Consider the following 26,214-nt stretch of genomic DNA (forward strand, 5'->3'; position numbering starts at 1 on the left):
TTTCTTCCCCTCTCCAGATTTTTTTGGTTAGGTCCCCAAACTGAGAGATCCATTTATTCATTCAGCTCTAGTTATGTCCTACCATTATAAGACAGCTGACTAACTTAGCCTTTCCTAATCTATTAGCCCCTTCCCCCTGTACTTGGTATATTCTTTGTTACGATAGATACACCTGCTTATTAGGGCTACATAATTTTGCAGACAGTGTATATATGTGCCCCCATTGACTGTCAGTTACTTTAATAAAAGTAAAAATAAAGCTGATGGTGCATTACTAATGCAGTGAAAGTGCTTCACTTTTTTCACCTTTGCTCCTCTTTGAACAGCTGCTGTATGTATCAAGCATACATCCATTTTTATTACATAAGAGCTGAATTCATTTTAATCAAGAAAACAAGAGTGGTCGTTTACGGTAAATGAAACGTGCATGGGATTATAAAATTCTGTCTAGATGAAAATGTGAGTGCCATGCAGCCATTCATTGCCCCCTTCTCAGGGCAAATTTGGAAGTTTACATGCCAGCCCTAGGAGCAGATTAAAGACCAAATTGTGACTCCCCTGCTCCTGCTTCCTTCTCAGGAGGGAGTGGTGGATAGTCTAGCTGGTGATTGTGGGAAGGAGGGCTCTTCCCACTCCTCACCACTCTCTGCTCACTCACTTGCAGGGAAGGGAGTATTGTGCGAGCAATTCCCCAAAGGCAGTGGTCACAATCTGCACAGGGGGGCTCAGGGGCAGTGGTTTCCTTACTCCCTTATCGGGCTTAATAAGGGCTGTGACGTGTAGCCCATAGAGAACACTTGATAGGCACAATCAGATTCTGTAGGACCAATAAGACAAGACTGATTTTAAAATCAAAATTGGTGGGCTGTGCCAGGGAATATGCATTTTTTCTTTCAAATACTTTTGATAAGAACAAGTTTCTAATGACTTCCAATGGCTACCTATTGTTCTGTGGTGGATGGTTGGGGGAGGTTTTGCCTGCACCTGTTGAAGTCAGTTGCAAAGCACCCAATGATTTTACTGGTTTGGGACCAGGGCCTTTGTGACTTTATCTGTGTGGGTGGAAGGCATGAGGTTGAGGTAACCAAGTCATTCTATAATCTAGTCGACCAGGCCTACCTCGAAGAATTTCTTGGTGCTGCCCAATCATGAAGAACCCAACATCACAGCTTGATGATCAATTGCTGTCCACTGGTCAGGTAGAAGAAATCAAATTTCTCCAGCATTTCCTCAAACATGGGCAGGCCTTTCAGCCTAAAAATGACTATGCTAATCTTAATGTCAGAAGTCAGTCAAGTTAAGACTTGCTTCACAGCAGCTTGTCCCTTGCTACTTTCAAAGCCTATGGGTATGTCTGCACTGCAAAAGATGTTCTTAACTAATTTTAGCTATCCCAGGTTCAAATAACAATGAAGACACAAGTACTTGTCTTTTAATTAGAAGCTCATTCAACCTCAGGATCCCGTATGGCTTTACCTCTAGCTGCTAACTTGAGTTAAAAGCAGATGAACCATGTCTTTACTGCTGTTCTAACCCATATTATCTAACCTGCGTTTTTTTCCACAGTATAGACATATCCTATGAAGCAGCAATAACATAAGAAGAGAAGACTCTTCATACACTTAAAATGCTGAAAAACAAATAATTGCCGATGGTCTCCCCTTGCTTATTTTATAATATAATTGTCTTTAAACTATTTTTGAAATCCGATGCATTTCTTTTGTATCTACTAGTTAACCAACCTAACTTGCGGCATTGGTTAATGTTCCATCAGGCCAAAATATAATCATATTATCATGAAGACACTGTTGTTCTTCTTGCTAAAGGCATCTGAGAAAAGGTCCTTGAGCAAAGCTCATCTTCATGTACTGCCCCCCACAGTGATAAATAGTGGGGCCTGGTTTGGGTCCCTTGTTGCTTCACATCTCTGGATAGAGTTCTTCTGGGTGCGGTCCACTGGCTCCTTGAACTCCATTGAGGAGCAGTTGGGGTCTGCTCAGCGTTCCCCTACGGATCACTTGTTTTAGCCCTATTGCCTTCACTCCCATCCCTATTTTCTCTCTCTCTCTCTCTCTCTATTTTTTTTTTTTTTTTTTGGTCCCTCCAAACTCAATTGTGGCCTGTAGTTTTGGGCAAGCCCAAGCCTGACTATCCCAGTATCTGAAAAGATGCAGTGGTAAACAGAGGAGCAGATTTGCTGGTATGCTCTGGTTGCTTTGGACTATTCCAATGACACAAAGCAGCTATAAATGTGGCCTAACTGGCCAATTGGTCTGTATAGGTGAATCCAGCCCCCTGTTTCCAAAGAATTGGCACAGACTAGCCCATTATTTCCAAAGAATCAAATCCTGACATTCTTACTCAGTTCTTAATTCTTTATTCACACAAACCAACCGCTGATATTTTTAGGCCTCATATAGAAAAACCTTCTCCTCATCCATCTCACGGAGAGAGAGAAAATTCCCATATACCCATTTCCCCCTGTCCCCAAACAATGAATACATATTGCACATTCCACTGCTCAACCATATCCAAAATCAAAAATCATACAACTACCTATGTTCATTTACAACTGATATTATGCATACTCAGTGCTGCTCTTCACTTTTCTAAGTTTAGTGTCACTGGTAATCACTGTCAGTCACAGTACATGCAGATCAGTGTGCGATCAGATACACCCATGCCAAGTGAGCAGGCTTTGCCATTCCCAAATTCACATGGGAAGCTATGGAAAAGCGGCAGGGCTTGTTGCCTTGAGGGCAGATTCTGTGAGGTACTGAAGTCCCTCAACTCTCTCTGAATTCAGCAGATGTTGGGGGTGCTGAGGGAGTGCTGAGCACCATATACAGCTAGGGGCTAGCACTCTAGGTTTTATCCCATATCCTTTACATCCTCGGGTTTGTGACCCCTGGATTAGGGATTTTCTCACCCTTGTATGCTATGTTTCCTCATGATTTATTATTGTCGAGCTCTAAATACAGCCAAACTTTTCCAGTCATTTCAGTGGGATTGTTGGATTTGAAAGGAATGAAGAGTTGGAGGGAGCTTTAGACCTCAATTCAACAAAGCTTTTAAGCACACATTTAAAGTTTAAGTATGTGCAGAAGGACTTTGCTGAATGAGCAAGACAGACAGGACCATATCTCTTAGAATGCCTAGGAAACAATTTTGAGGGGACCAATCCACAAAGGAAACTTAAGTTTTAAAAAAAAAGAAAAAAAAAGCTCTTAATCTGAAAATTTAGAGTCATGTTTTTCCCTGTGAGGAAAATCCACAGAAGGCAGCAAATCCTACAAGTGGGTGTGGCTTCCCCTTCCTTTATGGAAGAGGCAGGAGGTTTGGTCTCTTAAACTTGGGGATAGCTGGATACTCATACAACTTTGCTGGTCCTTCGCAGTGTCACTTCTTCAGGATTCATGCTGCCGTTGGCTGCTCGAGCAGAAGCCGGGGAGGGTTGTCCACAGGAATTCTTTGCATCAACATTAATTCAGAAATAGCATTCTGATGAGATCTGGGGGCTCAGACTATTGATCCCCAGCACTGGTTAGCAGGGGGTGCTAGCCCTGTGACGGAGCTGTTATGCCATGCCCGGCCACAAGTGGGTGCCTAGAAGTGCATTGACTCTCCGTGGCAGTTTAGGACTCCTTTGAGCCACCCTGAGATGCTAGAACTTTGGACCAGTGTTCAGATCTTCCTACATGCCTGTACAGCACCCAACAGAATGAGGCCCAGATCCTAGTTGGGACTCTAGGTGCTGCTGTAATGATGATGCTAGAAACCTGCATCTCTAGGCAGGGTAACTATGCCTGTTCTTGTGGGGCAGTGGATCTTATCCACTGTAACCAGGGTAGAAGAACTCCTGAGACAGTGGGAACTAGGGCCTGGGTCAGAAAACATCCTGCAGGGGAAAGTACAAACAGCCAAGCCTGGTGAGAGAGCTTAGGTAAGATTTGTTCTGTTGCTATTTTGAGTTACCAGAAAAGGAATAAATTTGTAACTGACTTTGATCTTTGCTCATTGCTTTGTGCTTACCCCCTAATTCATCTTTTTAATATTTAATTCTTCTTTTCTTTTACAACCACTTTCATCATTTAAATCAAAATTAAACATGGCTTTTAAACAGCTATAATTGATTTTTAATTCACTGGTCAGAGTGCAGTTAATATAAACAAATGAGGTTTTACTTCCATTTCCAGGTACACTTAATTAGAGGAACAGCCAAAATAAAATTACAAAATTTAACTCAATACATAACAAGGTTTTGGTAGGTGCGTACGCACACACACAAATGCTCCATTATTTTAATGAAGGTATATTAAAAAAAAAGTTGTTTTATAGTTTTAAAAGCCACTGTAGCAAAATAACCCCTTCAGAGAAAAGAGTTACATGTAATTAGAGCTGCCGATCTTGGATTGTTTGTTATTTATCTTGGATTCCTTGTCATACATATTGTCGTCTGCTATTGCAGAGTGTGTACTGTAGCAACTCTACAAAAGACAATTGGTGTAAGCATATCTGGCACCTCTGGAAATTGGAATTAAAATTTTGTCCTTTCAAAACACTCAGCAGAGGAGTTTCTCTGAAATTAACATTCTGTTAGTGATGTGGAATTATTCCCATACCTGTTTCCTTCAGTTCATACAAAGAGAAATCCCCAGGGTGATTAATTCAATCACCGCTCTCTATTAAAAATCTGGAAGCTGCATAACTGACCTGCCCCTCCTCTTACATTCTCGGTGCTCTCTTTTTAAAAAGCCAATAACAGATCCTTGCACCGAGACTGATGGGAGAGTTAGAATATTAAAATATATTGTGCTGTGACTGATAATTAAGAAAATCACAAACAGTTGTTTGGCACAACCTCAATAATGGTGCCTTCCAGCTGGAGTGGAATAGGGTGACATATTTCATTTTGGTCTATTAAATTTAATATGGGCATTCAGAACAGAGGTTTATAAGACCTTAGTTGAACTTGCATTGGAATCTGGCTGCCTCTGTCAAATGCAGTCATACAGGAGGAAGGCATCCCATGTCAAGAAAGCACTTAGGCATGAACTTAATTCCTGCTGATGTTGGTAGGACTTAAGCATGTACTTAAGTGCTTTCCTGAATCAGGGGGCGGGGGTGGAGGAGGGGAGCTAGGGCCTGATCCAAAGTCTTCAGTGAGTGTTGGGGATCAGGGCTGTAGGGCCTGATCCTGTAAAGTACTGAGTGCCCTTCACTCATGTGTTGGTCAGTAGGAGTGGCGCCTTCACGATATAACTGTCAGCTGTCGGTCCCAAGCAAGATTCCTATTCAAGAAGGGCCCCTGCGAGCATTTAGTGAGTTTGACCCACTGCGTGTCTGTGAGCAGCACATGTGCTAATGCTCAAGGAATAAGCAAGCATGGCATTTTCTTCCTTCTGACATCACTTAAACACCGAGTTTCTCCAAGCCATAGCTAATAAAGAGCATTGGAAAAGAAGAAGGGCCTCCCCCGAGGCTCTCACTCAAAAATGCAGGCGTCAGTGAACTAAGTGTGCAAGTAGAAATGCCTGAGCACTGTTGCATGCGCCGAGGCTGTGTGCACGCAACTGTAAGACTTGCACATTCATAGGCCGTGTGTGCACATTGGGCCTCTTGTACATAGATAAAAGCACACATGTTTAAAAATGCAGGGCTAGGCACGCTGCCATTGACTTCAGTGGGAGCAAGATTGGCCCCTATAACTGTAACCTTCTTCAGGGCCTTTTTGACCCAGGTCAAATGTGGTGTTAATTAATATCAGAGTCTTCTCTTTGTGGATCATATCTCCCCTTAACAGACAGATTTGATGATCAAGGAGGTGGTCTTAATCTCTAATTCCTATCAATTATATGCATATGTTGGGGTAAAAGCCTGGATTTTTCTGCCACCAATACAATTCTGGCTTTCAAAGGAGTTTTACCCATGACTTCCAAAGTTATTTACTCTTACTTAGTAAGAACTGAAGTTCCAAATGGCTGCAGAGAAAGAGCCAAATATAATATCATTGCCTCTTTCTCCTGCATCAAGGGTGGAAGGTATCCAGGGCCTTGCAGATTTGCTTCCTGGTCAGGGGTGACATTCAGGGATGGGGGCACCTCCCTCCCCCCCAAGTTTTGTACCGTGGCTGGAAGCGACCCCCAACCCCATTTTCTCCTCCTTCTCCTCACCTGCCAGGAGTTGCTTCCCCCCCCCCACCCCACCAAAATCTGAAATGGTGTCCTTGTTCATGGTGGAGAGGAAATCAGGGATCTACAGTCTATTCTAAGTATAATTTGCTTTATTTACACACACAGATCCCAGTGCCAGCACAGAAATCTCACAGGTAGCCTGCGGAAAATCCACTTTTCCAGGACTCTCATTCCACACCCCCACTGGACTAATTTTGTAGTTAGAGAACTAGTTGTTGATCCCATTCCTCAAATTCAGAGACTGAAGTTCTTGGGGCTATGATTTTGTCAATCAGGAGACTTTATTATTCCTGAATAAAATTTGGTTTTATTCCAAGGATTTCAGATAAGTAAGGCAGAAGAAGAGTATCTTTTTTTATTTTCAACTATTTTATATTATAACTGCATTCCTAGTGTGGACATTTGCCTTTGTTAAGCACTGGTTCCACATGCTAACAAAATACATTTCTGTGGGTTGCTCTGTGGGACTAGACAGTGGAGAGCTGGAGAGCAGCCCCCAGGATGGAGCAAGCACCGGTGATGAACCCTGATAATAGGGCAGGATCTGGACTTACTGGGAGGATGTGGTCAAGTGAAGAAGAAAGAGGGATGCCAGGTCAAGCCCGAGAGGGGCAGAAGTGGATTTGTAGTTTTAGTTTGGGATTTTGTTGGGGTGGCCTCCAGGGGGCAGCCCTGTGAGTCCTGGCCCTGAAAGAAGGGTGAACTTAGAGAGGCTGTGGGAAAGGCCTATTGACAGGTTTGGTAGGAAGAAGACCAGGGAGGCAGCAGCAAGGAGTCTGGCAGAGTGAACCTTGACTGCCTGCCCTAGGGTCCCTGGACTAGAACCAGGGGTCAGCAATGTGTCCTTACATGGACACAAGTGTCCATGGTAAAAATATTGAGGTCCATGGTAATTAAAAAACAGCTGAATGATGGAATAACATAACCTCCCTCCCCCTGATGTCCGTCACTAAATATGGTAATTTTGTCAAGTGTCCGTCGCGCAACTTGGTGGTGCCAACCTCTGACTAGATCCCAGTGTAGTGGGAGGCCCTGGGTTCCTTGTCTAGCCATTACTACACTGCACCCACCCATGACAGAGCATGCTAGCAGTGTGTCTGCTCTTCCACACGGCACAGCCAGTTCCTGCATTTGGGGTGACATGTGAAGAGCCCTCTCTGTGTGCCCTCAGTGGCATACAGCACTCCAGAGGCATTAGGACTGTGTTCCTCCTTCACGTCCTCGTCCCCTGTGTCTGCTTGCAAGTTTCATCAGTGCAATGTATTTTATTTCATGTGAAGTCTCTTCAGGTTGTTTTTTTTCCTTCCACTGATGCCCAGTCACGAGACACTCAGCATCCTTAACTCTCAATGTGTCAATGGGAGTCGAAAGTGCTCAGCACTTCATGAGATCTGGGCAGCCTGCTTAATCGAGATGGTAGGCCATTCGGTTGGGTATCTCAAAACAACCCCGTGGAGGCTCTGATATTTTATTCTCTGAGTCTCTGATAACTGAGATGATGACTTAATTGACCCATTTCTCTTGCTAGTGGTGTGTGTCTGTGTCATCTGGGAGAACTAGACCCATGGCTGAATGTTGAGAACAATAGAAATCTGTTCTTATTACTCTTCCCTGACTTTTCCTTCCATTTTTCCTGTGGTTTATTTTGTCCAAAGAATAAAGATCTTTTCAGTGGAAGAGTAGAAAAACTGGAGTTAAACTTCCATTTATAATTTTCCACCTCTTTAAATATAAATATCTGATGAAGTGAGCTATAGCTCAGGAAAGCTCATGCTCAAATAAATTGGTTAGTCTCTAAGGTGCCACAAGTACTCCATTTCTTTTTGCGAATACAGACTAACACGGCTGTTACTCTGAAACCTTTAAATATAGAATGATCTATCAAATCCTAACAATAGGATACTGCAGGACATGCATTAATGACCCGTTAATGCACTTCTCAGGTTGCTAATGGCCCATTACTGCTCTCTTGTCATGTCTTGTTGCATAATTCTATGCAAATCCAAAAGCAAGAGATGGCAAATAAAAAAAAAAAAAAAGCTGGAGAAACAATATTTTCCAGTCATGAACATCAGACTTCAGTTTTCTCTTGGTTTTAAGTATGTTATTTTGTTATTGATGTCTTTCAGTACTGTGATGGAAACCAAATCTTGTAAACTAAATAGAAAGTCTTTGATAGGGACAAGTTTAGTCCATTAACACCCTAAATCAAAAGAAGCTGCTTCCTCTGATGTGCTCATGCAGCCCATTTTCACGTATGCAGCACCACTTTAATGACTCGTTTGTTTCCTAGGCTTTGTTCACTAAAATTCCAGATGACAAGCCTACGACTCTTGAATGGCTGCATCTCTGGAGTAGACTTAAGGTAACAAATAAAAGCATCAACAGCCATAGTTCCAGACGCGGCTTGAATGCCTCCATGTTTCAGTGCCTTCAGGTGTGCACCCCGCAATGGAGGTACTCCAGATGAGAGGCCAGTTATGAATAAGGTGGCCTCAGAGGGACCTTACGGTTCTAAAATTTCATTTTGCCAATATATATGACTGCACCAACTCTTCCAAATGTTGGGGAATCCTGTGAAAATTTTGCAAAAATAGTCGTCTTTGCAATGAAGAGATGCAGAATCACAGCTTCCAAATTGAAACAATTCATTCTAAAATGCCCTAATTATAGTGCAAAAAAATTGTAAAATCTCTTGAAAATAGGACAGATATTCAATCCACAACGAAGTGGAAACATGCTCACATTTCCAGTCGTTCAGGTAATGAATATTTTGCCTGACACCTATCTCTACCTATGATAAAACCAACCAGCCTAGCATGGGATAGTTCAGAAGTTAAGGGGGTAGGAAATCCTGGCTCCATTGAAGTAAATGGCAAAACTCCCACTGACTTCAGTGGAACCAGGTTTTCACCCAAGATTTTTTTCACTCTGCAATTATTGCTTCATCTGATTGGTTTTGCAGCATTCTCCTATGTAATAGCGTGTCATGACGCATTGGGACAAGTAAAGCCTGACAAAACTTACCACTGACTTCCTTAGTTGCTGGCAATTTCTTTAAAAACAACATGGTCACATTTTATATTAAGGGTATATTGTTAAATAGTTTTAGAGGGCTAATAAATAACAGATGTTAGTCAATTGGTTGTTAGAGACTGATAGGTCAAAAGGTTGCTACAGGACCTGCTGACATGCTTATAACCATGTAGAACATGTGCTTCTCGTGTCTGTAACAGGTTTATAACATCTATTAATCATTAACTCTCTATACAGTATTTAGAAATGTATTAAAGTATGACAATTTATACTGGGTTCATTATGTATTTGAATTATGAAATCATACAAATGATGAAATATAGCCCATTCTTCTTCCACTTATAACTTGGCCTTATAATATATATTCTAGTTCTTCATCTACACACGGGAAGATGGGGACTTTAGTTTTACCATGAGGTAATCTTGCTGAAGTCAGCGCTATATCTCCACCTAGGATTAATCTTGCCTAGTTTACCACATAGTAAAACCAAAATATCTTTCTTCACTGTGTTTTTACCTCAGGGTAGTTCATGTGCCTTAGTTACGCTGAGGTAAAAAATATACTTATTTTTTTAAAGCAGTGAGGCCTGGATGGTGATAGGAGTTTAGCAGAGGAGGGTGAGGTTATTAGCACAAAAGCATGGCATGAGGAGTGTCATGAAAGATGACACTAACTTCATGAGTGTGAGAATTTGTGGAGCGGGGGGAGTAACAATGAATTGCTGTGACTAGCAGTAAACAGCCACCATTTACAAGGGCATGCAGATGGGGGGGCTTCTCAGGCTGTCATTTTTACGAGTAGGTTTTCCTCCTTTGAGCATAATAGTAGTCAGGAGAGAGAGGACAAATTGCCAAATGTCTCAGTTCTATGTGGGCTGTGCTGGACAGGTGTTATGAAGCAAGTCTGCTGGCAACTGCGATGAGGTAGAATTGATTAGAAGATGCAGAGGATCAGAGGAAAGTAAAGTTCATGCATTCCCACAGAGATGCGAAGGAGGAGAAAGGAGAGGGACTGTCCAAGAACAAGTAGCGCTGGAAGAGCTCAACCCTAGATGTGCCCAGTTGCCAAACAGCCTGAAGAGAAAACTGGCATGATTTTGTGTGGGATTTTAAACTATGTCAAACCCCAACGGTAGCAATTCTGCCTGCTGTTTAAGCAGAAAGTAACAGTGCTGCTGGACAAGGAAGTGATACGCACAAGAAAATGTGTTTTTGCAAGGCAGTTGGGAAAAACACATGCGATGACATGAGAGGAACATCTGTGCATCATGCAATAAAGCTTTGTGCTGTAAAGGAGCAACAGGAAGTGAGATGGCTTGGAGTGGGAGATGGGAGGCAAAGAACCAGGCCATGTGTCACCAGGTACAATCCCGCTGAAGTCCTGCTTGAAGCATGATTTCCACGGACACCAGTGGAGTTGCACCAATTTATATCAGGGCTGCGTTTAAGTACAGAACCCCTCAATGAGTGACACAATCTTGGCAGTCTCACCCACTCCAATCCAAAGGCAGCTCTTCACAAGAGAGGCAGGTGTTGAAGGCAAGCTACCCATTCAGATGGTGCAGCCTACCACTAAAAAGGCATCTTAATATTTTTTTTTAACAAACATAGCCAAAAGCATCCTACATTCCTTGTGTTAAATGGAGAGGTGGCCAAAGCCCACACACACTGCATGAAGAGTCATTTCCCTCTATAGATGCCAGGAATGTCAGGGAATTTGTGTACAAAGCTGCTAGAAAGAAACACATTCCCAGCAGATCCTCCTTGTCCACTAGAGCTGTAAAATACCTCCCCTCCTCCAAAGCGACAGTGGTGAAAAGTACCAAAGACATGCTTGGCAGTATGTGAACTAAAGGGAAGTGCAGTGATTTATAAACAAGGCTTTCCACAGGTGTATCTACCAATGTAGACAAGTCCCTTCCAAATGTGGAAAGCCTGATTCTGACTGGGGACTCTGGCCGCTAATGGCATAGAAGTAATAATCATTTAAAATGCAAGCTCTTGAAATGTACAAAGCTACCACCTACAGCGTGGCCCATTGCTTCTTAGAGAAGCCTGGCGCTCTTAGTGCTGTCTAGAGGGAGATATTTAACACTGCTGCTACAGGTACCTCAGCAAAATTGCTTCAACCTTAGCAGTATTGCATGGCCCATTATGTCATTCAGTAGAAGTAATAACCCTTCACTAAATAATTTAGCCTGAAACATTTTGCCACATAAAAATATTTTTTTCCTTTTGATAAACACTTATTCTGACCAACTGCACCATAGCCATTTTAAAAGGACAGCAGCATGAGGCTGGCTTTTCCATAGAACATCTGTAAACTTTCTATTTTGCATATTTGCATATTTTGTATAACCTGATTTATTCATACAAGGTGCAATATTTTTGCATAGGATTTAGGGGGCTAGTTTTGATGGGAAATATGACAAACTGATGAGGGTAGACAGGATTGGCATTTATTTTTTTCCTTCTCTAGCACTTGGCCCCTACACTGTAACAGTTAAGAATTAAGAGAGAGAGAGAGTAGCCTTTTTGTTACTTGGTTTTTTAATAACATTCTCATTCTGTGAATTTCATTTGGGATGCAAACAACAGTTTTAGAGGGCTGGGGTCTCTTCTCACACCAATGCAGGTCATGAATAACTGCTCTAAAATCCATGGAGTTACACCTGTGGGAAGATTAGTACAAGTGAGACAAGAATCAGGTTCCACATTACATTTTGATTAAAAAAACAAAACAAAACCTAAAATTAACATGGCCTACATTAAACAAATTAAAAAGTGGCTAACTGATAGGTCTCAAAATGTCATTGTAAACAGGGAATTGTCAGCAAGTGGGTGGTGTATTTCCAGTAGGAATTGATTCTTGGTTCTTTAATATTTTTATCAATGATCTGGAAGAAAATGTCAAGTCATCCCTAATAAAGTTTGCAGATCACACAAATTGGGGGAGTGGTAAATAATGAAGGAAACAGGTCCCTAATTCAGAGAGATCTGGATTGCTTGGTAAACTGGGCACAAGCAAACAATATATATTGTAATCAGGTACATCTAGGAGCAAAGAATGTAGGCCATACTTACAAGATGGGGGACTCTATCCTGGGAAGCTGTAGCTCTGAAAATAAATTTGTAGGTTGTGGCAGATGATCAGCTGAACATAAGCTCCCAATGTGGTGATGAGGCCAAAAAAACTAATACGATCCTGGGATGCATAAACAGGGGAATCTGGAGTAGGAGTAGAGGTTACTTGACCTTTGTATTTAGCACTGATGTGACCGCTGCTGGAATATTGTGTCCAGTTGTGGTATCCACAACGCAAGAAGGATGTTGATAAATTGGAGAGGGTTCAGAGAAGAGCCACGAGACTGATTAAGGATTAGAAAACATGCCTTAGATTGAGCTCCTTAAATCCGTCACTGTATTTAGCTTAACAAAGAGAAGGTGGAGGGGTGACTTGATTACAGTCTGTAAGTATCTAGATAGGGAACAAACCTTGCAAGGAAAGGTATGACATGATCCAATGGCTGGATGTTGAAGCTAGACAAATTCAGCCTGGAAATAAGAGAGAAATTTTCAATGATGAGAGTAATGAATCATTGGAACAATTCATTACGGGCCCTGGTGGATTCTCCATCACCAACAATTTTAAAATCAAGATTAGATTTTTTTCCCCCTAAAATCCATGCTCTAGGAATTATTTTGGAGAAGTTCTATGGTCTGTGTAACACAGAAGGTTAGACTATATGGTCACAATGGTACCTTCTGGCCTTGGAAAATAAGAATTTGAATTTATAGTAACATGAGAGTAGAAGGATGATCTAGTGGTTAGGGCTTTATCCTGGGGCTTCATGCTTCCCTGTCCTCGTTTATTTGGAAATATTCCATTATAGTGTAAATTCTCTAGTGCTGGGATTATCTCTGTTACTGTGTGTGTGCTGCAGTACCTACCACAATGGGCCCCTGATTCTGACTGGGGACTCTGGCCGCTAATGGCATAAGAATAATAATTATTTAACACACACTAAATTCTATGAAGGAAGATGCTGGCTCTCTTTATTCTTTAAATTCTAGCTGCCCCGTGGATATATTTAAATTGATTTCAGCATAACTCTATGTAGCTGGGCCTTAGCTCTCTGCACTAGTGGATTTCAGTGCCTAATCAGGGCCCTTAGCTGAAGGCCCAAGGCCTGTTAATCACAGCAGTGTATGCCCCAGGGTGGAAGACATACTATTATGTTTTATAGCCCAAATTCGGTTTAATCAAGCAATGCATTGATGGGGATGTAAATGAAAAATTGCAAAGAAATGAAATGTGCTGGCAGTTCTCTTTAACTGCAAAGTTTTAATTGCATCTTTATTTTCATGTGTTTGAACACACTGATGTTTGTTTATTTCTACATAGTCCCCTGTGCAAGCGGGTCGGTTCACTGTGGGAGAAAATTCTCAAGACTGTCTTTCAAATAAAATATCTTTGATAAGCCATTATCTAAATATAGTGGTGACATTAAGATCCACAACAAGCAATTTCTGTTTTATATTTAACTTGTATTTGAAAAAATGAGGCTGTATACACTTAACAGTTAGTGTGTGTCAATTCTTCTGCATCCGTTACACAAAGGCAAAGCAAAGCAGAATGACTGAGGCAAATCCAACCTCCCAACATCTTGGGTGGGTGCACAAGGCTCAAAAGCAATAGCACTGCCTGCAGGAGGACAGATCTTGGAGGCTTTTCCAGGTGCTCTTTGCACCCCCAGTGAGCCCCAGTGAGCCCATGTTCTGCAGCTGTTCTTACCGTGGAGGATGTTAGAGTGGGGCAGGGGAAAGATGGGAGGTCAGGCAAATGGGTAAACACACTATGTGAATGACTATTTCAGACCCAGTCTATTGGGTGAACAAAATTCAGGACTGTTCAAATTCCTGGTCCTGGTTTGACCCAATTTGGAGTTCTGGCTCACACCCAAATCTAGACAAGACCACCAGGTTTATGTGAATTTGGCTCAGCTCTCTAAATGATTTCAGGTTCACTCAAAACTGGGCCCAGGTTTGGGAGCCTTTTGGATGAACCTGGTCTGAACTTCAAGGTCGTAGCAAGATATGAAGCCTGATGAGATGACTGTGTTTGGGTTTAGCTGCTAATCTTTTTGTGTTGCTCTGATTGCGAGGAGGGGAGTTGGTGGATGTACTGAAGGTCCGGTAGGGACTGGTCTATTGGAACCTATTGGATCACAACAGCAGCAGTAGGTAGGGGTGATACTATTGCAGCAATTGTATTAGGACTGTCTCTGTCTTCTAATTGTGCAACACGCCATCAGTGAAATCCTGTCCTGAGCTAAGTCAATGGCAAATCTCCCATTGTCTTGAATGGGGCCAGGATTTCTCAGGGGGGCAAAGTGCAGTGCATGTTTCCTGAACTACTTCTCCTGCTCAAGCTGCATTTAAGGAAGAGTGAACATTCAAGTCTCTTGACTTACTTTAATGTTGTTTTCCCAGCTCTAGTTGAGACTTGTGCGTAATACTTGATCTGAAGTAAAACTCACGCAAGAACCCACTGAAGTCTAGCCAAGATCTACATAATATGAAATCATGTAGCCAGGGCTTTAATTCTCCCTCCATTCTGATGACACTTGATTTTCTTTCCCTCTCACACACACATTAATCAGCCTGTGCAATATGGAGAATAAATTGTTAACTGAAATCTGAGCAGGATCTTCAAAAAGACGGATGGCAAAAAAACAAAACTGAATTTTAAATCCTTTGCCGCACGCCTGCATCCGATACCCTTCCACATAGCTGTGTGACTGCAGGATAGCTGGCAGTGTGGTTAGAGTAGCTTTCTGTCCCCGTTCTCCTAATGATCTAATATTTCAAGGTCAAGGCACGAGGTCCACTTATGCAGCCCTACGACTTGGGGGTAGAATAATCAAACCAGAGGTAATTCTGTGAACACAGATGGGATGGTGATACTGTGGCTTTTTCTTGTAGAGCAGGCTGTCTTAATGAGTGCATGAGCCAGCAATCATCTTAAATCATCTTAAATCAAATCTGATTCCCTTGTGTAGTTCTCCTACCTTTTCAAAGGGTTATTAGTTTGGAAGCACTTTAGGGGTACATCCCTGCACTAAATCTGTAGCTGCCTTAATTATGCCTGTGACAACAAACACACAAACAAAAAAAGACAAAGCACTTTTGATTTTCATTTGCTATCTGCCGCGATGCAGTTGTTTTCTCATCCAATTAATTCCACTAGGTTTTTAATTGAAGTGGCAGTTGACATAAATATTAATCAGCTGCAAAGAAATACAAAGGGTCAGGGGTCACTCCAAATGGAGGGATGATATGCTGTCTTTTGTTTTGGTGGGTACTCTGGTTTACCTTTCCTTTCGTCACGTCACAGATTCCTCAGACTGGAGGAGAGGCTTGATGTGGTGAACTTCAGAATGAAAAAAAACCAAAACTGTATATCGTGGTTCAGATTTTAATACTGATACTTGGAAACCTGATACCACAAAAATGTTTAGTTAATTAACTGTCTTGTAATGCCGGTTAGTGGGAGAAGGGGAGGACTCAGCAGCTTGTGACCAAGCAATAGTTCCTGGCCCACTCCCTTTGTTCAGCACCAGCGATCCATAGACTGCTATACGAGATCCACTGCTTTGGAGAGGAAGGCTGGGCCAGTGGGCTAGGACCCTAGTTTAGGATTTTAGGGACTTGTCCCTCAAGTCTTCCTTCTGCCATGGACTTCCTGTGTGACATTGGGCAAGCTGCTTAATGTCTCCGTGCCTCAGTGGGGATAATAGAACCTCACAGGAGTATTGTGAGGATAAATACGCTGAAGATTATGTGGTGTTCGGATACCATGGTAATTGGGGCTGTACAAGTACCTTAGAGAGGGAAGATTCAAAGGTGTCATTCACGGGAAGCACTTAGCTCGTATAACTCACTTTCCGCTGGCTCACTGCTCAAACCTGGAGCTATGTCAGCTCTCAGGAGTTTTGCTTCAGTGGGTTTCCTGCAAACACTTGATTTGGTTCCAGGCTGTAGGGGTTGGGTTGTCACCCCAACCCTGAACATGGCCTATGGCTTTGGTGCGTGAAATGACAGTTTCACAAACCTGAGAATTCAGGATTTGGCCGGGAGGGTGGATTAGGGTCATTTCATTGTGAAAAGCTGTTTTTCCTGTATGGAATTGGCAATGCAGTGGGGATGGTCTTTGTGTGTGTCTCTGAATGCAATGTGTGAATATTAACAAATATATCAGTTTTGGTATTTAACATTACAGCTGTGTGAAATGCTGCCATTTGAGTCAAGCCAGAACTCCAAGCTAAACTCAAGCAGAATGCAGATAATGCAAAGTTCACATGGCTTCATCATAAAACCGGAAAGCTCCTGGGCTCCCCAAGAGCACTCAGAGAAGAAGTTTTTTTCAAAACTGTCGCACAGCTTCATTGCAGCCTGAGAGCCAGATTCTCCTCTTCAAATTGGCTTCCCTACAGTACATCATGCGAGTGACCAGAGGATCTGGAATCTGGCCATAGTTGGCTAGCTGAGAATTCCTCAGGCAGGGGAAGGTCTCAGCTGGTATATAGCTAGCAGAGGTAGCTGCTGCCTCAGTTCTCGCTGCAGATGGGAAGGGGTATATCAAAGGTGGAAAGGACTGAGGAGGTGGTGTGGCAGAGCACAGCACAGTGCAGCTCCACGCCTCCAATTCTCAGCCGGGAAGTTGTCCTTCGGGAGCAACTAGGCTCCTCGGTCGTCTCCTTCTGGCCCATTCCTAGGAAACTGCTACAAAATCTGTTGCTAATGCAGGGCCTATGGCTTTAGACTTAGCTCTTGCTTTTGAACAGAAGATGCACAGGACATGTGGACAGAAAATGCAATCACAGTAAATATGAAATAGCCCGTAGTAACGGTCTCATCATTTGGAGGGATCAACCCATCCATTCGTTGTCAAGAGGATGGGGGTGGTGAAAATGATACATCAGGTACAAATTGGTCAGAAAACAGATGTGCCATGTGAGGGTGCAAGGGACAAGCTGACGTACCTTGTGTGGTGTTCCTTACTCCCTCCAACAAGGTATTTGACAAAGATCTGCTTCATTTAGTCTCTCAGTTCCAGCTGCCTCTGAATTACATAGCTTGAGCGGCTGAAAGCTGTGGTTCTCTGCAGCTTGCATCACTGTGGTTTTCTCTTGGGACTAAATTCAGCCCCATTTTTTAAGTGAAAGGAACTCGTATTGACTACAGTGGGAGATACCGCTGCTCATGGCAATGAAGAATTCACCTGTGGGAGTGTTGGGGTATAGTTCACTTCATCGGATGCATCCAATGAAGTGAGCTGTAGCTCATGAAAGCTTATGCTCAAATAAATTGGTTAGTCTCTAAGGTGCCACAAGTCCCCCTTTTCTTTTTGCGAATACAGACTAACACGGCTGCTACTCTGAAACTTGGGGTATAGTGCACATAAATTGAATTAAGGGTGTTCTGTCTTCTCTTATAACTTTCTGTGAGTGGCTTTTTTTGCTTCTCCTTCCATCAGTTCCCTCAGCAGCATTGCCAACTCTTGCAATATTTACTGCTTTTCTTTAAGCTGCAGCACCTGGAGCTAGGAATCTCAGCTTTCATTTAAAAAAAACAAAAGTGTGTAGTCCTTCTGGCTGTGGGGAAAAGCTTGACAGTGGGAACAGAGTATAGCCGAAAGGCTCAGAAACCAAGCAAGGAAATAACCCAACAATTTTCTTTGTCTCTCTAGATTTTTTTTTTTTACCTGATACCATGATTTTTGGGGTCCTGACTGTTTGGGGTTGGTAATATTGTTCACTATGGAAATCTCGCTCAGTTCTGTTCCAATTAGCTGCCAAATCGGTGCTAGCTCTGCTAATAAACAGGGAGTGTTGTGGGTGCAGAGAATGACCTCTCTAACCTCCCATCACAAAGGTCTCTGATGTTGTCTCCCATACAACACGCCCTGGTCCTCTCTAGGAACTGAATGACCAAAAGTTGTATGGTTTTAACTTAAAAGTGTAATGTGCACCCTACATGCAGCTTAAACCGCTGTATTGCTGTTGAATGTGGCATGCTGAGTCTCTCTCCTCAAGCAGACAATGAGAGCGCTAGGTAGCTTCAGAACCCACGTTCCCTGCCTCTCTCAGGCAAGTAGCACTAATTAGAGTGAGGTGTAATAGCAGAAAAGACATTATGTTTGAGATTTCAGGAAATCTCCAGGTGCCTCACAAAGGAGAGCAGTACCATTATCCCCATTTTACAGACAGGGAAACTGAGGCACGAGAAGCAGCTACGGCTTGCCCCAGGTCACTCAGCAGCCAGTGGCAGAGCCAGGAATAAACCCAGGTCTCCTGAGTCCCAGTCCAGTTCACTGTCCATTAGTCCACACTGCTTCACTCTCTTTTATTACAGTGATGAATTTGAACCATGTGAGACATTGATTATAGTTGGATGTTTGCATTTTGGGGCTTGGCAATTTCCCCCCCCCTCGTAAATCTGTATGCTCATAGCATAGTCCCATCAAGCTATGGCTAGTCTCATAGCATAAACCACAATGGGAGAGGGTAGAGGAAAGAAAAGGGATTCAATTCACTCTTGAAGTGGAAGGAATTCAGAGGAAGCTGAGAGAGTTCAGAGCTATTTGCCTTCCTTCAGGCACGCTATCAGCCATTGTATAAGCTTCAAAACAAACCTCCTCCAACATGACAGCCCTTTGAATGCCGCAGCGGTGGAGAATTAGCCTGTGATGGGGGGGGGGTCATTTTTAACATTCTTGCATTGTAGGCTGGATAACAGTTTTGAACTGCTGCTGGATGACAGACGTTCCAAGTGCTTTAACGTGGGAACCCTATCCATCGTCTGTCAGTGTGCAATAATCACCTTTCGGGACATTAAAATGGGAACGGCATCGCAGTTACAGAAATTAAGCCATGATATGATGGAGCTTGTCAGCTACTAATCTCTTTTCTAAATATATACATGTTTCTTGTCTCCTTGTATTAAATCATGCTGTAAAAATATTTAGCTATTAAATAAAATAGTATATGACTATAATCAGTAAAGCACTAGAGATTCTTCCCTTCTCCCCCTCTGGATAGGGAACAAAGCTTCCCACCACGTCACTGCAAAGTTCAGTGATCATTCCAAGTAGATGTGGGTAATCTACTGAGTTGTTAGGGCTGTTGGAGGCTTTGTGTTAAGCCCAGCTACATGAGGCATTGGAGTTAATGAGTTAAGTTCAGGTCAGAGCTGCAGAGAGCTGTTTACCCAAGATTCTAAACTCCGGCTTATGAGTCCCCAGGGGCTGCCTTGGAAAAGCTTATGAACTCACTGCTATTTGCTTAATAAGGTCAGAATGGAAAGCAAAGCTCCAGAGGAACCAATGGCTTTTATTATTAGGAAAACACACAGCCTTTGTAAGGAGAGGCAGGATGGTCCATTGGCTAGAGCACTGGGCTGGGACTTAGGAGACCTGCGTGCCATTCCTGACTCTGCCACTCAAGTGCTGTTAAATTTGACAAATCACTTCACCGTTCCCCGCCAATCTTTCACCCTTCTTCTGTCTTGTCTGTTTAGTGCAGTTCTTATTTGGACAGGTTTGTTGTCTCTTGCCATGTGTTTGTATTGTGCCGAGCACAGTAGGGTCCCAATCTCAGTTGCGTCTGTAGACACTAACCTAATACAGATAATTAATACAGAGTAAATTTGTCTAGCTTATTCACAACTTATTGACCAGATGTAATGTGTTGTAGCATCTCTTTAGTGGAAGGTCACATATGGTAGCTAGTGAGCTATAGTACACAGAGGTAAAAGCAGGTATAAAGTATTTATCATCATGATAAATCACTAATCTATTTAGTTACATGTTTCTTCTCCCCTAGGATCCTCTGCTTTCCCCTTTTTTTCCCCATTGCTTTCAAAGGCCACATGTCAAGACACATTTTCCTCCCCCTCTGAAGACACTGAACCTCCTGGCTGGCATAAAATATGCAGCATAAGTTATTAAAGAATGTTACAGTCGCTGAATTGAGCAATCATTAAATAAATACAACTAAATAATGTATAAAAAACCCTGAATGTAAGTGCTTCCCGTTTTTGCTTACTCTGCCCAGTAAGAATGTCTGTGCTCTCTCCTTTTCCTTTTCCTTTTCCTTTTCCTGCTTTCCTGCGAGATAGACTGAACTCGAAGCCTCTCCATAGTTGATCAGAATGTCTGTGAGAGGCTTAACAGATACATTGCCTCAGCAATTTCTTGTTCAGCAGCTTGTTTACATTTAGCACTTTGGCTTAAAAGATTCCAAATTGAAAACACTGTGAAACGTAATTCAAATAATCTATTATTCAGTGTTTACTTACTTCTTGCAAGTCTTCAAGGGGCACTTACAGCCTACCAAGAATTAATCAAATAATTAATTCTAGGAAATCAGTGGTTCAGTTAGAATATACGGGGACCGTATTTTCAAGAGCTCATTTAGGCACCAAAATAAGGCCCTGATACCAGAAAGGTACGTGCACATACTTAGCTGTGCCCGTTGCATGCAGTGGCATTACACCCAGTCCGTAAAGTTAAGCACATGCCAAGGTTATTTAGAATCAGGGCCTATGTGACCAAACTTCCCAGAAGCTCAGCATGTTGAGTACTGAGTTCTTTAGGCCATCTCCTCCTTATTTAGGTGATAAAATGGGATCTGAGTTTTTTTTCCCCCAGGAAATCCAGTGCTAACTTTGGATGCCAAGCAGCCTGTTGCTTGCTCATTGACCCCTGGAATGCAGAGTCCAATGTGTCTCCTGGCGGATCCCAGGGACACTCTGTTGTTTGGACTCTGTATCACTCTCTGATCCCCTGGGACAGTACGCCTATAAGTGAGCACTTGAAAATTTGGCCTTAAGTGACTGGTTTATAAGGAACCATGGATGCATTCTGCAGAGTTCCCAGAATGGCTTCAAATACATAGTTTGGGGTTTTGGTTAAATGTGTTGCATTGTAGTGCTTTGAAAATGAAGGAAAGCTAGCCCATGGTCAAGCAAGGAATAATGTAAGCTTCAATACACCTCTTTGCCAGCACACTTTATCTCTCTGACCTGCAAAGAACACAAAACAAAACCTGACAGCTGTGGTAAGGACTATTGTCGTTTTGAAGGTGTTCACTGGAATGGAGACTGGTTCTGAGTCCAACAAACTCATTACACATTTAAGCCTGAGATATGTCTGTAGAAGTTAAAGGCCAGTGCAACAACATGCTCTATCACGCAAAAAGAACAGGAGTACTTGTGGCACCTTAGAGACTAACATTTATTTGAGCATAAGCTTTGCATCTGATGAAGTGAGCTGTAGCTCACGAAAGCTTATGCTCAAATAAATTGGTTAGTCTCTAAGGTGCCACAAGTCCTCCTTTTCTTTTTGCGGATACAGACTAACACGGCTGCTACTCTGAAACCAGGCTCTATCACTTAACTCTCAAGCTATTGGAAATGATTCTGAACTATGTCCACTTAGCACTGGAATAAGTATTCGCATAGCAATATGGTTGTAGCAAATCAACAAACAACCCCTAAAATCCTTAGATAAGACGGCCAAGTCCTGCACTTCCTGTTGGGGAGGAAGTGAATCGGTTTTTCAATAATAAACATGTTTTTAAAGTGGCTAGAAGGAGGTGGTTCCTATTCTTTACTTTTTCTCCGTTCTCCCCGTTTTTTATTTTCTTACCAGCTGATGCCCACCAGTAGGGTCATGCTGCCCCCTCCCCCAGTTCTCTGAACCCTCGGCCACTTCGGCATGATCCAGATTTTGCTGTTAGCTCCTGTCTCAATAATGAGTCAACCAAAACCCTGGACTGGAACTCCCTGACCTCTGAGGATTCAGCCAGATCCAGGTCCAAACTTTACACTTCAGTGGCCTGTCTCTCATATAACTGACTCTTTCTCGCTCAGCTTTTCCCCTCAATTGTCACCTTTTTTTCAGTGCGTTCAAAATTAGGTGCTACAGATTTAATTATGCTTGCCTTCACTCTATTTGTGCTGGCACACTCAGTCTCCCCTATAGCTGATAGTCTGTCAGCCAGACAAAGAGCTTAGGCTGGCTGATGTTCAGCGTATTATTCTTCCAACCCATGTCAGTGGACAGCTTGTTATCTTAAGGGGCAGGGAGCTTTTGTAGCAAAGTATCAAAAATTAGGTCAACAATTTAATACGAGTTCCTTACATTTCATGATAAAATGGCCCATTAAGGGCCATGAAAGCACCATAAAACCCTGGACAGAGAAGTAATCATTAGAATACTTCCCATTCCTCTTTTAATGTACTGAATTTTTTTTTCTTTCCAATTCAGCCCCATCTAGAGCCAGTAAGCGTATGGGGAAATAAAAGAAATCTAATTCGTTACAGTAAAAAAATACATTAAAAAATGTCCAGAGATATGATGGAGAAGGGAAATATTGCGGAAATACAGTGAAGGACTCATTGAAGTGAAGTTGAACTGGAGGGCACACATATGCTGGGATTTTCAATAGAGGTAAAAGGAATTTCAGTAGGATTTAGGCACCAAACTCTGTTAGGTTCCTTTGGGGGAAAAACTCATCCATTAGGGGCCTGATTCCAAACCCACTGAAATAGGTGGGAGTTTTCCTATTGACTTAGTAGACTTTGGATCAGACCTGAAATTAGCTGGAGCATGTGTGTGATTATTGATTTGTTAATGTGAGTTATTTGTATTGTGGTAGCACCTCGGAGCCCCAGTCACAGACCTCATTGTGCTAGGCTCTGTACAAACTGAACAAAAAGATGGTCTCTGCCCTCCAAAAGGTTGTAGTCTACGTGTGACCGAATGCACCTCTGTATTCACACCCCCTACACACCATTGTAATAATCTTTCTACAAAATACGCCTGGTGAGGTATCACTTGAAATCTAATAACTTGGTGGTCAATAATATCCTGGTGAAATGTATGTACCAACATTGTATGTAAAGCTATGAACATAAACTGAAATCATGACTGAATTATGTTTTCCAGACAAGACTGGGAAGTGGGTAACACTGTTTCTCAGAAACTAAGGACAAGCTGGTGCCTCTAGCCAGGTGTCATCAAAGCTGATGGGCAATCACCTATCCTTTCAATTGGCCATTCTTTGGCAAGGAAGGGGACAAGAATAAACAGATCTGCCTCTTAGCAGCCAACAGCATGGGACCTCTACCACCACCAGACTCCTTGTCTCTGTCCTCACAGTGGGAATGAATTTTATCTGGGGGAAGGGGTATGCACAGGAATAAAAATGTGGCCATTTTTGGAGGGGCACTTTTGGTGCCCCCCACGGCCAGAGAAGCTGGCTCTCCCCTCCGTGGCTCTGGAGGACCTGGTTCTTCCATATCCCCCCGCGCCACCCCTAGGGCCAGTGGAGCTCAGTCTCCCTTGGCAGCCAGAGAAGCTGGATCTCCCCCTTCAGCTTCAGCCCCAGGGCTGGAGGAGCTGTCATCTCCACCCCAGCATGGGGCTGGAAGAGCTTGCTCTTCCGGCCCCGGCCAAGGAGAAGTTCTGTGCCCCCACAGATTGGGGAGCCATGCTGCTGCTTCCCTCTGCCCCCTTTGCACTAACCCCTGTCTGGGGGTAACCCTCAGGAAAATGCATTTCAAGGGTGACTAAACTATAAAAATGAGGGGCAAAACACCCCAAGTTATCACTCCCTAGCTCTCTGTCTTTCACCTAAGGAAACAAATGAAACAACTGTTGTACTTTGGGAGCAGATCCTGGCCTGAGAGTTGGTTGGCAGTGTTATTGGGACCCAGTGGTAAGAATTCCACCTTAAACTAGACTTGATTACTTTAGCAGTCTTAGGAAGCATTTTATCTTTATTTTTCTTGTGACCATTTCTGACTTTAATGCCTTCTACTTGTAGTCACTTAAAATCTCTCTCTTTGTAGCTAAATAAACATGTCTGATTCTTTAATCAAAATCTATCCAGTGTTGTGAACTGGATGGGGGAGGAATTGGAACTAAATGTGTGTTGGGGGTTACCCTGCAAGTAGATATCAAGGCTGCTGGAAGCCAGTGTGTGGCTGGTGTGTTGGTGACAGGTTGCTGGGTCAGAGTTGCGGGACCAGGGCTGTGGCTATGCACAGACACTCAGGGTGTGACCTGCATGCTGGCTGCTTGTGAGGAGCCCAGTTTGGCAGCTACAGCAGCAAAGCATTGTGAGGCACCCAAGTTTGCAGGGCAAGGGTGACACAGCCCCTCACTGGTCTGGATTGCGCCCCACAATGTCATAAAACAGATACATTATTTTATTCCGTGAACATCTCGTGTCCATCAATTTGAGATCATTTAAACTCTTCAAGCTCCTCAACACACTGGCGGGTGTTAAGAAAGTTCATGGATCCGAAACTCCTGGGAAACTCACCAAGGAACTGAAGCTAAACCCCATCTTAATTCTACCTATATAATCTTGTTTTCTGCATCATAAATGCTTGTTGTTGTGTTATGGATCTAGGGCCCCAGTCAATTATTTTTCACACTAGTAGAATGGAAGCATAAAATAATCGGCACTTCATGCTAAGCCTGAAATATTTGGCCTGCCCTCCCATTAGCTCATCATTGGAAACAAATGCAGGTGATCTCCTTCTCCAACATAAATATTTCTCAAATTCTAAATGGCTTGAAGGTGTTTGTTTCATCTCAGATGCACTTTTCATTTTCCACATGATAAGGACAACTGAGTGATAGCACTTCTGCTGAATGTTATGGGAACCAAATAATAAATAAGAGGATAGAAGGTGCGGGGGACAGAAATATAGTCACAGATTCCTGGCTTGACCCCTACCAGTGAATTAATGAGGAGCTCAGTTAAGTGGAATGATGCGCCTGCAACAAAGAGTGTCACTGAGCATCTCAAATGCAGAGAGAGAGAGAGAGAGTGAAAACACAAAGAGGAAGTGCAGCAATGCCTAAATACCTTTACAAATCTGGGCCTTGGTCACTTCTGAAAATGTTACTGTAAGTCACTTAGGAGCCTGTCACTTTTGAAAATGGGACTTAGAAGCCTAATCACTCCGGCACTTTGAAAATTTGACTCAAGCTCTGTGTGCATCTGAGCAACCATCTTTTAAATGAGTCCAATAATACTTAACTAGCTCACAAGGTATCGCCAAGTTAAATTATGTCTGTAAAGCACTTTAAGTGCAAGGTATTATTATTACCTACTGCAGCAAGCTTGCCAATAAGAGTTGTATAAAACTTTCACAGCTTCTCACAAGAGCCTTTATGCTATTTATTAAGTGAGGTTTTCTGTCACTTCATGCTCAGCTGAAATATTGTCCAGCAGGCTGGAGGACCCAATTATACCACCAGCTTCAGCATTTGAATGATCCTTGTATTTAGAGTAGAGAAGCTATTGAACCCTCTGAATATTCGATTTAAATATTTATCAGGAGCACTGATGATGAATGGTTCTACTGGCTTCTCAGTCCATTAATATAGAAAAACTATACAACAAAGCTAAGGGAAAAGAATCTCTAATTAGTACGTGTCTGCTTTAAGCATGTTAGTTTAGAGATGAAATTAAAATGAATATTTCCCATCCGTCAGAGGGAATTTTTATTAGTAAATGAACTGAACCTTTCACAGATCCTTCCAGATTTCATTCCACTAACTTCTTATTAGCAGTGGAATCTTTTAAGACATTTTAGGCAAAGGTAGAAGTCTTTGCTTTTTAAGTCACCTTGCATTAGGATTTTTTTTATCGGGGCAAAATCCTGTTGTCCCCTCACTAAATGAGGCAGAATTGCATGGGATAGGGCCATGATGAGTGTAGTAAAACTTAAATACTGGTTTAAAAAAAAGCTGGACTCAAGTGACTTGCCCAGGGTCATTCATTGAGTTATTGGCATAGGAATAGCTCCAATGATTCCTAACAATCTGTCTAGCTACTGGACAACTGCTATAACAGTTCTGCTGTTTCTTGGTAAAATAATAATGGACATTCTGCTTCTG

Source organism: Eretmochelys imbricata, chromosome 15 (assembly GCF_965152235.1).
Source record: "Eretmochelys imbricata isolate rEreImb1 chromosome 15, rEreImb1.hap1, whole genome shotgun sequence".
NCBI lineage: Eukaryota > Metazoa > Chordata > Testudines > Cheloniidae > Eretmochelys > Eretmochelys imbricata.